Raw genomic sequence first — 11735 nt, 5'->3', positions numbered from 1 at the left:
AGGACAGATTTCCATGATGGAAAGGAAATGAGAGGTTCCAAGAGGTGGGCTAGCGACTTGTAGCCTACGTGGAAGAGGTTATGAAATGACGACAGAATAGAATGGGCCTGTGAGGCTGGAAGGAGAATTTTCCTTGGTCCAAGAACCATTTGCCTTGTGTGGGATTGATAGGTGGAAGTTTCAGTGGGGAAGTAGGTGGGAGTGACCGATGAAAAGGAGAAAAACTGGCAGCGAGGGACAGAAGTTGGAACTTAGCTGCTTTTCTAGTTATCTTATTAGCATAAGCATTGCCTTGAGCGATGGAATCTGATGCTTTTTGAGGGCCCTTGCAGTGAATGACCCTAGCTTTTTTGGAAGCAGAGCAGCTCTAAGAAGAGTTTTTATTAAGGAGGCATTAATTATGGAGGACCTTTGTATAGTGAGGAAATTTTTTTCTGCCCTTATAACAGCATGGTGGTGCAGGATATGGAAGGCATATTTAAAGTCATTATAAATATTGATGCATAGTCCCTTTGCAAGAGTGAGGGCCTGAGTTAAGGCAATGAGTTTGGCTTGCTGAGAGGTAGTGGAGGGGGGCAGAGCAGTAGCCTGAAGGATAGATGTGGAAGACACTATAGCTTAGCCTGCCTTTGCTGGTGATTGGCGATTAGGCCTGGTGGAACTGCCATCAATAAACCAAGTGTGATCAGGGTGAAGAACAGGAAAGAAGAAAATATGGGGAAATGGAGTGAATGTCAGGTGGATCAGAGAGATACAATCATGGGGGTCAGATATGGTATCAGGAATAATGTGAGAGGCCAGATTGAAGTCCAGGCCAGGAACAATGGTAACTGTGGATGAAAGGGACCAGGACAGCAGGGACCAGGGCTGCAAAACAACTCCCGAACTAACTTAGGCAAACAATTCCAGGAATCTAGAAAGCAGAACAGACCGGGTGAGCAGACCGGGAAAACAAGCCCTACCCCTACCCTACCCCTACCCTGCAAGCCCCTGATAAACGTCATCAGTGTTTCAAAATGTAACCGAAATACCAGAAATGGCGGAACCGATCATAATCAGCCAAATCACTTTGTTCAAATGTCAGCCAATCCTAAGTCTGATGTGTACAAAATCCCCTATGACTCTGTACCTGTTTACCCCTGACTATAAAAATGCTGTCTGGAGCCCAGATAAGGAACTTTCCCGCTCATCTCATGACTAGTGAGGATGTTCCAGGTTCGAACCTGTAATAAAGATCCTTGCTGCTTGGCTTTGACTCCGGACTCTGATGGTCTTCTCTGGGGAATAAACGGTCTGGGCATAACATGGAAGACTCAACAAAGTGTGAGTATAGCTGAAGGAGCCACGGGGCAGAAAGTATATGCATCAAGTGTGAGGAGGAAAATAGATTTTGAAAGTTATGGGAACTATAGAGAGTAAGTGGAGCATAGCTTGCAATTTTGAGGGCCTCTAAAAGTATTAAAGCGGCAGCAATGAGGTGTGGCTGTAGCCTAGGAATAGTCAGGGAAGCAGATAATTTAGTTAAAATGTCTCGGCTTAATAAGGGAAGTGGGCAGGTGGGGATAACTAAAAAAGAGTGCATAAAAGAATGTTGTCCAAGTTGGCAACAGAGTTGGGGAGTTTTAAGGGGTTTAGAAGCCTGGCCATCAATACCCACAACAGTTATGGAGGCGAGGGAAACAGGCCCTTGAAAAGAAGGTAAAGTGGAGTGGGTAGCCTCCGTATTGATTAAGAAGAGGACAGACTTACCCTCTGCTATAAGAGTTACCCAAAGTGTCTGTGATGGTCCAGGAGGCTTCCGAGGCAATTAGGCAGTGTCAGTCTTCAGCTGCTAAGCAGAGAAGATCTGGGAAGGAGTCAGTCAGAGAGCCTTGGGCCAGAGTTCCAGGGGATCTGGGAGTGGCTGCCAGGTGAGTTGGACGGTCCAATTGCCAGTGGGGTCCCGCACAGATGGGGCGCAGCTTAGGAGGAATCCCGGGCTGTGGGCATTCCTTGGCCCAGTGGCCAGATTTCTGGCACTTGAAGCAAGATCCTGAGGGAGGCGGTCTTGGAGGAATGCCTGGCCGCTGCGGTTCAGGCGTTTTGAAGTTTTTGTGTGCTGGAGATGTGGCTAGGGTTTCTCTCACAGTGGAGGCAAGTAATTGCAACTCAGAAATACGTTGCTGCTTGGCTGCCTCTACTCCATTATTGTACACCTTGAAGGCGAGGTTAATTAAGTCCTGTTGTGGGATTTGAGGGCCAGAATCTAATTTTTGGAGCTTTTGCTAATGTCAGGAGCAGGTTGGGTAATAAAATGCATATTGAGAATAAGACAGTCTTCTAGCCCTTCTGGGTCTACAGCGGTAAAGCATCTAAGGGTTGTTGCCAAATGGGCCATGAACTGGGCTGGGTTTTTATATTTGATGAAAAAGAGCCTAACCGCTAACTGATTTGGGAGAGGTTGGATAAAGAAAAAGGAGCATTAACCTTGGCTATGCCTTCAGCTCCAGCCACCTCTTTAAGAGGAAATTGTTGGGCAGGTTGGGGAGGGCTAGTTGCAGAATGAAACTGTAAGCTGGACCAGGTGTGAGGAGGGGAGGTGATAAAAGGATTATAGGGTAGGGGAGCGGAGGCTGAGGAAGAATTGGGACCTGGCTCAGCGTGGTGAGGAGCAGCCTGGGGAGGAGGGGAGAGGTCAGATGAGTCCGTAGAAAAGGAGGATTCAAAGGACTCAGAACTTTGGGTGGACACTGAAGGAACAGGAGAGAAAGAAGAAAGATTTGGGACGAGTTGCATTGGGAGCAGAGACTAAGAAGGGATCAATGTGTAAAAGAATGCCTGGACGTCAGGCACCTCAGACCCATTTGCCCATTTTTCGACAAAAATCATCCAAGTCTTGTAAAATGGAGAAATCAAAAGTACCATTTTCTGGCTATTTAGAACCATTATCGAGTTTGTACTGGGGCCAAGTGGTGTTGCAGAAGAAAATAAGACACTTAGGTTTTAGGTCAGGCAAGAGTTGAAGAGATTTTAAGTTTTTTGAGAACACACGCTAAGGGATAAGAAGAGGGAATGGAGGGTGGAAGGTTGCTCATAGTGAAGAAGGCAAGCCCAGCTAAAAGAAAGGGTAGAGACACGGAGAAGGGGGGTGGTGAGCAGCCCTGGGCTGCAATGTGGGTGAGCAGCCAAAGCAGGCGTCCCTGCAATTGACTTGCCACCAAGGGAATGTGGGTGAATGACCAAGGCAGGCATCCCTGTGGTGATCAGACACCAATGGAGTGTGGGTGAATAATCAGGCAGGCATCCCTGCAGTGATTAAACACCAAGGGAAGAGTGTCTTCCCAAGTCCGTGACCAGCGCCGGAGTTTTGGGTCCACAGATAAAATGTGTCTCCTTTGTCTCTACTAGAGAGGAAAAAGAACTGGAATTGAAAGGACAGGGAGTTTGAAGGGTAGCGAGAGAGAGAGACTGAAGGGTAGCAAGAGAGGCTGGAGAAGAGAGTGAAAAGACCGCTTACCTGATTTGAAATTGGTGAGATGTTCCTTGGGCTGGTTGGTCTGAGGACCCGAGGTCGTAGGTGGATCTCCTCATGGAGTGAGGGTGAGGACAGGGGATGGGTCTCCCAAAGGAGTCCCGCTGACCCGGGTCTTCAGCACCAAATTTCACGCACATCCATGTGAAGAGACCACCAAACAGGCTTTGTGTGAGCAACAAGGCTGTTTATTTCACCTGGGTGCACGCGGGCTGAGTCCAAAAAAGGAGTCAGCAAAAGGGAGTTGGGGTGGGGCCATTTTATAGGATTTGGGTAGGTAGTGGAAAATTACAGTCAAAGGGGGTTGTTCTCTTGCGGGCAAGGGCTGGGGTCACAAGGTGCTTAGTGGGGGAGTGTCTGAGCCAGGAGAAGGAATTTCACAAGGTAATGTCATCAGTTAAGGCAGGAACCAGCAATTTTCACTTCTTTTGTGATTCTTCAGTTGCTTCAGGTCATCTGGATGTATATATATGCAGGCTTGGGCTTGGAGGCCTGACAACCACCTCATCTCCCTACAGGAGGCCAACAAACAACTTAGAAATGCTAATCAAGAACTCTCTAATCTCCAATCTCTCTTAAAGAAATCCTCAGAATTCCTTACTTCCCCCTTGGCACCTCCCTCTACACCCCTATTCTACACTGACCTATCTGAACTTCCTGGACCAGATCTGTCCCCTGCTTCTACTGCATGTCTAACACTTGCTCAACAGAAGGCAGTTCGGAGTCTGGCTGCAAAGACCCCACCCCCTCATGATTCCCTGACAGCTCCAATAGCAACATCTCATCTGGAAGATGTGGAAAAGGGGGACCCTGCAGGGACATCTCTCATGATCACCCTATTTTGGGAACAACTGCTAACAGGTGGGGAACCCTGGTGATTGTCTACCAACACCCTGGTCAAAGGCTGAATTCTGAGGCATAAAGAATTTCCTGACCCCCATAAAGATCCAATTGGGTTTGAGAATTTGAGTTCATTGTCAGAACCTATGACCCAGGTCATTCAGACTTTTATCAGCTAGTCCACATGTTGGTCTCAGAAGCTAAAGCTAAGGAATGGCTGGGAAAAGCACAATGGTCAGACCCCATAGCAGATTTGACCCCTGAAGGCCCAATAGAGTCACAACAACCAGCCCCCCAAAATCCAGAAGACAGGCACAAAGATGTGCAGGAATGAGTAACCACCCTATTAAATATCATTCTTTCAGTGTTCCAAAGGGTTGTGGATTGGAATAAAATCCAACAACGCCATTGAAACCCAAATGAATTAGTTTTAGATTATTTAACACATTTTAATAAAACTTTAAAACAATATTGTGGGATGTCAGCTGATTGCTTTGAAAACAATAAAAATGATACATTATTAAATGCAAATTTCTTAACGGACTAGATGATTTAGCCACCCTTTTAAAACGCAAACTGGACCACAGCCAGAACTAATGAACTAGTTAGCTGACCAATTATCCCGCAATATGATAAAACAAGGAAAAACAGAAGATTGCCCAAATTTTGCATTTACAGCAAAAGCAATTAACTTCTCAAGCCTCTTAGCCCCAGAAAGATTTCAAGCTCCCTCTGTCTGAGGACTCTTCCCTCCCAGTCTGTTACAACTGTAAATGACGGGGACACCTTAAGAGAGATTGCCTTAGGCTGAAACGAAAGAAAAGGCAGAATGCAACTCAGGAAGACAAGGGGTGCTCCAAGGAAATACAGGGGTTTCACCTCTCCAAATATTCTACCCTGACAAACCAATTGGGAGAGATTAATATAATAATAAACCATGAGTTTACAACTGCCTTAACTGACATAGGTGTGACTATCTCTGATAAATCCTGTAATCACCTAGCCTTGTTTCCACATGAATAGACTCTCTCTTAGCTGAGAAAGCCAGAGGAACTCCATTTGGCTCCTTCATTTACAGGACATCAAGGACTCCTTACCTCACCCTCTTCCTCAAGGGGTTAACTTGTGTAAGCTGACTCTCAACATATCAAAGAGTCCAATTAACTGATAAGGTACTGAAGCAAGCAATGTACAAAGTTCCCAGGATTTTGCTCAAAAGATAACACCATAAAGCCTTGAGTTTGTGTCTGGCAGAGTCCCCATATATAACATCTTATAAAAGATTTAGAGCCCCTGCACTTGGAACTGTTTGCTTCTCTGTAACCACTTGTCTTTTTAACTTTTTGCATGTTTTTACTTCTGTGGAATTGTTGCAACTGAGCTCCCCCTCCCCTTCCTAAACCGAAGTATAAAAGAAAATCGAGCCCCTTCCTTGGGGCCAAGAGAATTTCCAGTCGTTGACTAATACAGGACTCCTAAATTCGTCTCAAAGTGTGGTGTTTCTCTAACTTGCTCGGGTACAACAATCCCACCTTATTTAGAAACCCCATTCCTCAGAGTAATGAAAGAATTAACATGGTGAGTGTGTCTAATAAAATGATCTCATGTTTTAAGTCCAAACCCATACCTTAGGGTTCATCGGGTTCCACTACCCTGTCGCAGGCTCTAAGTGTGACACATTCAGTAGGTCCCATATGTTTCTAATATGCGCTGGGGCTCCTGTCAATCTTTTGGGCCGTGATCTCAACATCCATAATGCCCACATCTCTTTTTCATCAAAAGGTGAAACTGTTTTAGAATTGGAGCCAGGAGACCAAAAATACCAAATTTTAAAATGTCCTGATAATGTACAATTTAGTACTGCTAATGTTAAAACGTCATCTTGTGACCAGGAAAATAAAATAGAGACAGAGAAGGAAATATTAGGGAAGAAGAAAGAACATTGGAATACAGAGCAGAAAACAGTAAAACTCCTTTTAGCTTCCCCAATCTTCCTGTTAACACCAGAAGCGGAGCACTTGCTCAAGGATGTGTCCTCCCGCTTATAGTCTCAGTCAAATACAGATACAGAGAAAGTATTCTCAGCCATTCCAGTAAAGGTAGTGATAAACCCAAAGAAACCCCTATCCAAACTTAAACACTATCCTCTGCAAAAGGAAGCCATATATAGAATTGCTCCTATCATAGAAGATTATCTGAGAAATGATATATGAATAATATATCATTTGAGAAATAATGATAATCTGAGATTATCATTATTCCCTGCACAATCCCCTGAAACAGCCCTATATTCCCTGTAAAGAAACCAAACGGGAGAGGATGGAAATTTGTGCAGGACTTGAGGGCAATAAACAATATCATAATTCCCAGGCACCCAGTAGTCCCCAACCCACAAACCCTTCTATCACCTATATCCATTACCAGTCAGTATTTCTCAGTTGTGGATCTCTATAGTGCCTTCTTTAGTATTCCTGTAGAACTAGGCAGCCAATATTTGTTTGCCTTTATTTGGAAAGAACGGCAATATACGTGGACTGTAATGCCCCAAAGGTAAACAGAAAGTCCCACTTACTGTTCCCAAATATTAGAAGCTGATTTAGAGGATTAAATATTTACCCAGGGCTCAGCATTCACCTACTCTCCTTTGTTCAGACACACTCTCTTCCTCTCAGGAAGATAGTCTATATTTACTCAAACAGCCACCAAGGGACACAAATGTCTAAAGACAAACTTCAGCTATGCTTACCTCAAGTTAAGTATTTGGGACATATTATCTCAGCCAAAGGACTGAGTATTAACCCTGATAGAGTGAGGAATTTTAGCTTTCCCAATGCCTGCCACTAAGAAACAAGAGTTTTTGGGGCCTGGCGGGTTATTGTAGAAACTGGATACCAAATTTCTCCCTTATGGCTCAACTTCAGTGTGCATACCTAAAAAATGAACAACCTGATCCCATCATGTGGACTCCAGAGGGACAATCAGCTGTACAACAAATAAAGGAAATTCCGATTAACGCCCCAGCCTTAGGGCACCCAAACTACAAATTGCCTTTCTCCCTTTTCATACACAAAGTTGGAGGTACTGCATCCGGAGTACTGACCCGGAAACATGGTGATCATCAGAGACCTATAGGCTATTATAGCCAACAGCTGGACCCTGTGGCTCGAGGGCTGCCTCCTTGTATGAGAGCAATAGCAGCCACAGCCTTGCTGTGTACAAAGTTCCCAGGATTTTGCTCAAAAGACAACACCATCTCAAAGTCTGCTGAAGAAGTAATTACGGGTTCCCCCTTACCATTTTTGTGCCACATTCTCTTGAGACCCTTCTAAACTCTCATCATATACAACATCTGTCTGTCAACCGGTTAGCCTCTTAGGAAATTTTGCTTTTATCATCTCCCAATATTACTATTTCCTGCTGTAATAATCTTAATCTGGCCCCTCTCTTGCCAAGCCCTTCTGACAAAACCCCTCATGACTGTGTTCTGATGACTGACTTGACTTCTCACCCCCAGGACAGACCTACAAGAGATGCCACTGGATAATGCTGAGATAGAATGGTATACAGATGGGTCTTATTTAAGAGGAGACGATGGAAATTTTATAGCAGGATATGCTGTGGTTTCCTTACTAGAGGTAATTGAAGTCAATCGTCTCCCCCAAGCCAGATCAGCTCAAGTGACCAAATTGGTTGCCCTGACCGAAGCTTGTCAATTGGCAAAAGACAAGGCTGCAGACATTTACACTGACAGCCACTATGCTTTTGGGGTTGCTCATGACTGGGATGCTATGAAAAGAGAGAGGATATTTAACCCCCTCAGGGCAACCCATAAAAAATGGACAAGTATCAGAGCTGTTAGAAGGTGTTCTAAAACCAAAAAGCTTGGCAATTATAAAAATCCCAGATCACTCAAAATTAGACACCACAGAAAGTCAGGGTAACCAATTTGCTGACGCCACAGCTAAAAGAGCAGCACTCAAGCCATCACCCCCAAGTTGGAAAATGGCCATAAAACCCAAAACACTTAAATACATGTTGAAAGAAACCCAGCGCATAGCTCCTACAAGAGAGAAATCTACTTGGAAACAGGCAGGGGGATACTTGACTCCCAAAACTGAAATATGATGTGGACCTAATCATTCCAAGAAGCCCATTATTCCAACAGAATGTCAGGTGTCCCTTATGAAATATGTTCATAATCTAACCCACTGCAATCCAGATAAAATAATATCCTGGTATAAACAATATTACTGGAAACCATCCTTTATAGTGGCACAAAAAGTTTACTCTCATCTGGGTACCGTGGCTCCCGCCTGTAATCCCAGCACTTTGGGAGGCCCAGGAAGGGGGATCACCTGAGGTTAGGAGTTCAAGACCAGCCTGGCTAACATGGCAAAACCCTGTATCTACTGAAAATACAAAAATTAGCCGGGCATGGTGGTGCGCACCTGTAATCCCGCTACTTGGGAGGCTGAGGCAGAAGAATCGCCTGAACCCGGAAGGAAGAGGTTGCAGTGAGCTGAGATTGCACCATTGCACTCTAGCCTCAGCAACAAGAGTGAAACTCCATCTCAAAAAACCAAACAAACAAAAAAGTTTACTCTCATGTGTTATTTGTCCCAAACATAACCCAGGAAAACCCCTCCATGGAGTCCAGGGTCATTTTCCCCTTCCGGCTGACCTTTTGAGGTATGACAGCTTGATTTTATCCAGCTGCCATCATCTCAAGGTTACAAGTATGTTTTAGTAATGGTCTGCATGTTATACCATTGCGTTGAAGCTTTTCCCTGCAGGCAAGCAACAGCCATGACAGTTGGAAAAATCCTACTAAAAAAAATTGTTCCACTGTGGGGAGTCCTCTGTGAACTTCACAATGACAGGGGAACATACTTTATTGGCCAGGTTACTCAAAATATTTGTAAAATTTGGCCCACATTTCAACATTTCCATTGTGCCAACCATCCCCAGTCTTCAGGCCTGGTGGAGAAGACTAATGGAATAATTAAAACACAATTGGCCAAGTTCACAGAGGCACTTCACCTCCTCTGGCCCAAAGCACTCTCCCTAGTGCTGCTTATACTCCGATCCACTCCTTTTGGAAAACATCAATTGTCTCCTTATGAAATTATAACAGGAAGACCCATGTGTATGGGAACGAACATAACCAATCCAACTTTTCTCAAGGGAGATATATTGCAACACTGTGAGGGACTCATTTATCATCTTAGAAAAAGCCAAGATTTGTTAAAGAATTCCTTTCACAGTGCGCTCCCTGAAGATAAGGTGCCTGGTCACGATCTGCAACCTGGAGATTTCATCTATTGGAAAAGACATCTAATAAAGGATTCCCTTCAATCCTGATGGAAGGGCCCGTACCAGGTACTACTGACTAATCCATGTACTACAAAATTAAAGAGTATAGATTCACGGATTCACATCTCTCATCTTAAAAAGGCACAACCTCCTGAGTGGACTGTAACTCCCACCAAAGACCTTCACCTCCGGTTCACTAAACATGAACCTGCAACCCAGGATTAGAAGCAGACAACAGTTGTTGTGGACTGCTTAAACCCAAGACACAGGACCAGGCCTGTATGCAAAGGGAACGCCTCTGTTTATTGTACAGTAACCATTACAATTATTGTCCTAGAAATACTGGCAACTCCTGTCTTATAAATGACAGGGCACTTGCCTTGTCTGATTTAACACCATTTAGTAACTAAAATGAATTTCACAACCTTGCTATTATTAATCCTATATCCCTACACCTTCTTGCCACTGCCACCCACGGATGCCCATGAAACAAACCTGTTTCTACAGTGGGCTCAGCATTATGCAGACTGATTACAAAAGAATACCTGCTGGGTATGCAGACTCAAGCCTCTTTCCAGTGGCTTCAGCCTGCCATGGTGGATATCCCCCTTCCAAGGTCAGGACTGGATAGAATACCAAAAAATCATCACATCACAGAAGTGGTCTGGCATTCTTAGTGCTGGGATAACAAAAGACAATATATGTAACTGGCCCATTAAAAACACTCTTAAGAACAAGGGACATGGGAAAAGTTTTTGAATGGAAAGGACCAGGTCATTAGATCTCACTTTAACATCCCACCCCCCTACCCCCAGCTAAAACAGAAGGTGGTAACCACACCCCAAACAACAGCCCATTTTCAAAATGGAATAATGCAAATTTGGGCTGGGTTTATCTGGCTCACCCCATGTCTGGCCAACTCAGCCAAAATGCTTCTTTGTGCTGGCAGCGAAGAAACCGTACCAAGGACCTATGGCCAAACAGTACGAGAGATACCGGGTGGACACCTGGAGAATGCTGTGACCACATTATCATATTACAAGACGCTGACTGGAATGCCACCGATTGGGTGCAGCAACCAGGTATTTATTGGCTAGCTCCAAATGGGACATATTGGCTATGTGGCATTAACTTATGGCCGTGGTTACCTCCAGGGTAGTTAGAATGACATTCCCTAGGTTATGCTTGGGCACAAGGGCATGTCATTCAGACCCTGCCAAAACCAGCAAACCTTTTTCATTTACGATTTCATTGGACATGTTAGGTATTCCAATGGTATGATCACTTAGCTTCAATCTTTGTGCCACAGACAGGTATTGAAGATGTTATATGGCATATAGAGGCCTTACCCAATTACACCCAAAAGGCCCTGAATGATAGCCACATGAGTATTGCCTTGCTAAACAATGAGGTCATGCTTATGAGGAAAATTGTGCTATACTACCATATGGCTTTAGATATACTCATTGCAGCACAACGGAGACCTGTGCCATCATAAAAACTGAATGTTGTGTGTATATTCCAGATGAATCAAAGAACATAACTTGATTTATGACTGATATGAAAACCCAGATAACCAACCTGTCAGATCCAAAACCCTCACTAATCAATTGGTTGAGTAGTTGGTTTGGATCATGGGGAACTTGGTGGCAGAAGCTATTGCTTATAATAGGAATAGTAATAATTTGTGTTCTGTCCTGTTTCTGCTTACAATGTTGTTACGATATGTGCTTGCAAATAAGTTAATGCACAACTGAAAGGGCTGGGGTAATAATTGCCCAGAAAATTGCTTTAATTGAGGAAGCAGTAATATAGCCTGACCCAGCTTCCAGGTTTGCTTTCCTTTTGTTGCTATAAATCTGGCCTAGGTCCCTATATATATATATTTTTTTTTCTCTCTCTCTCTTTCTTTTTTCCTTTCCTTTTTCCTTCTTCCCCCCCCCCCCTTTTTTTTTTAATCTTCATGGGACACAATTTCCTAGGAATGAGCCTTCCTGGCAATGTGGGACCTAAACTTTTTTTTTTTTTTTTTTTTTTGAGACGGAGTCTCACTCTGTCGCCCGGGCTGGAG

The sequence above is a fragment of the Colobus angolensis genome, unplaced genomic scaffold (genome assembly GCF_000951035.1).
Source record: "Colobus angolensis palliatus isolate OR3802 unplaced genomic scaffold, Cang.pa_1.0 Scaffold385, whole genome shotgun sequence".
Classification (NCBI taxonomy): domain Eukaryota; kingdom Metazoa; phylum Chordata; class Mammalia; order Primates; family Cercopithecidae; genus Colobus; species Colobus angolensis.
The sequence above is the reverse complement of the archived record's forward strand: the minus strand, read 5'-3'. Positions refer to the sequence as shown.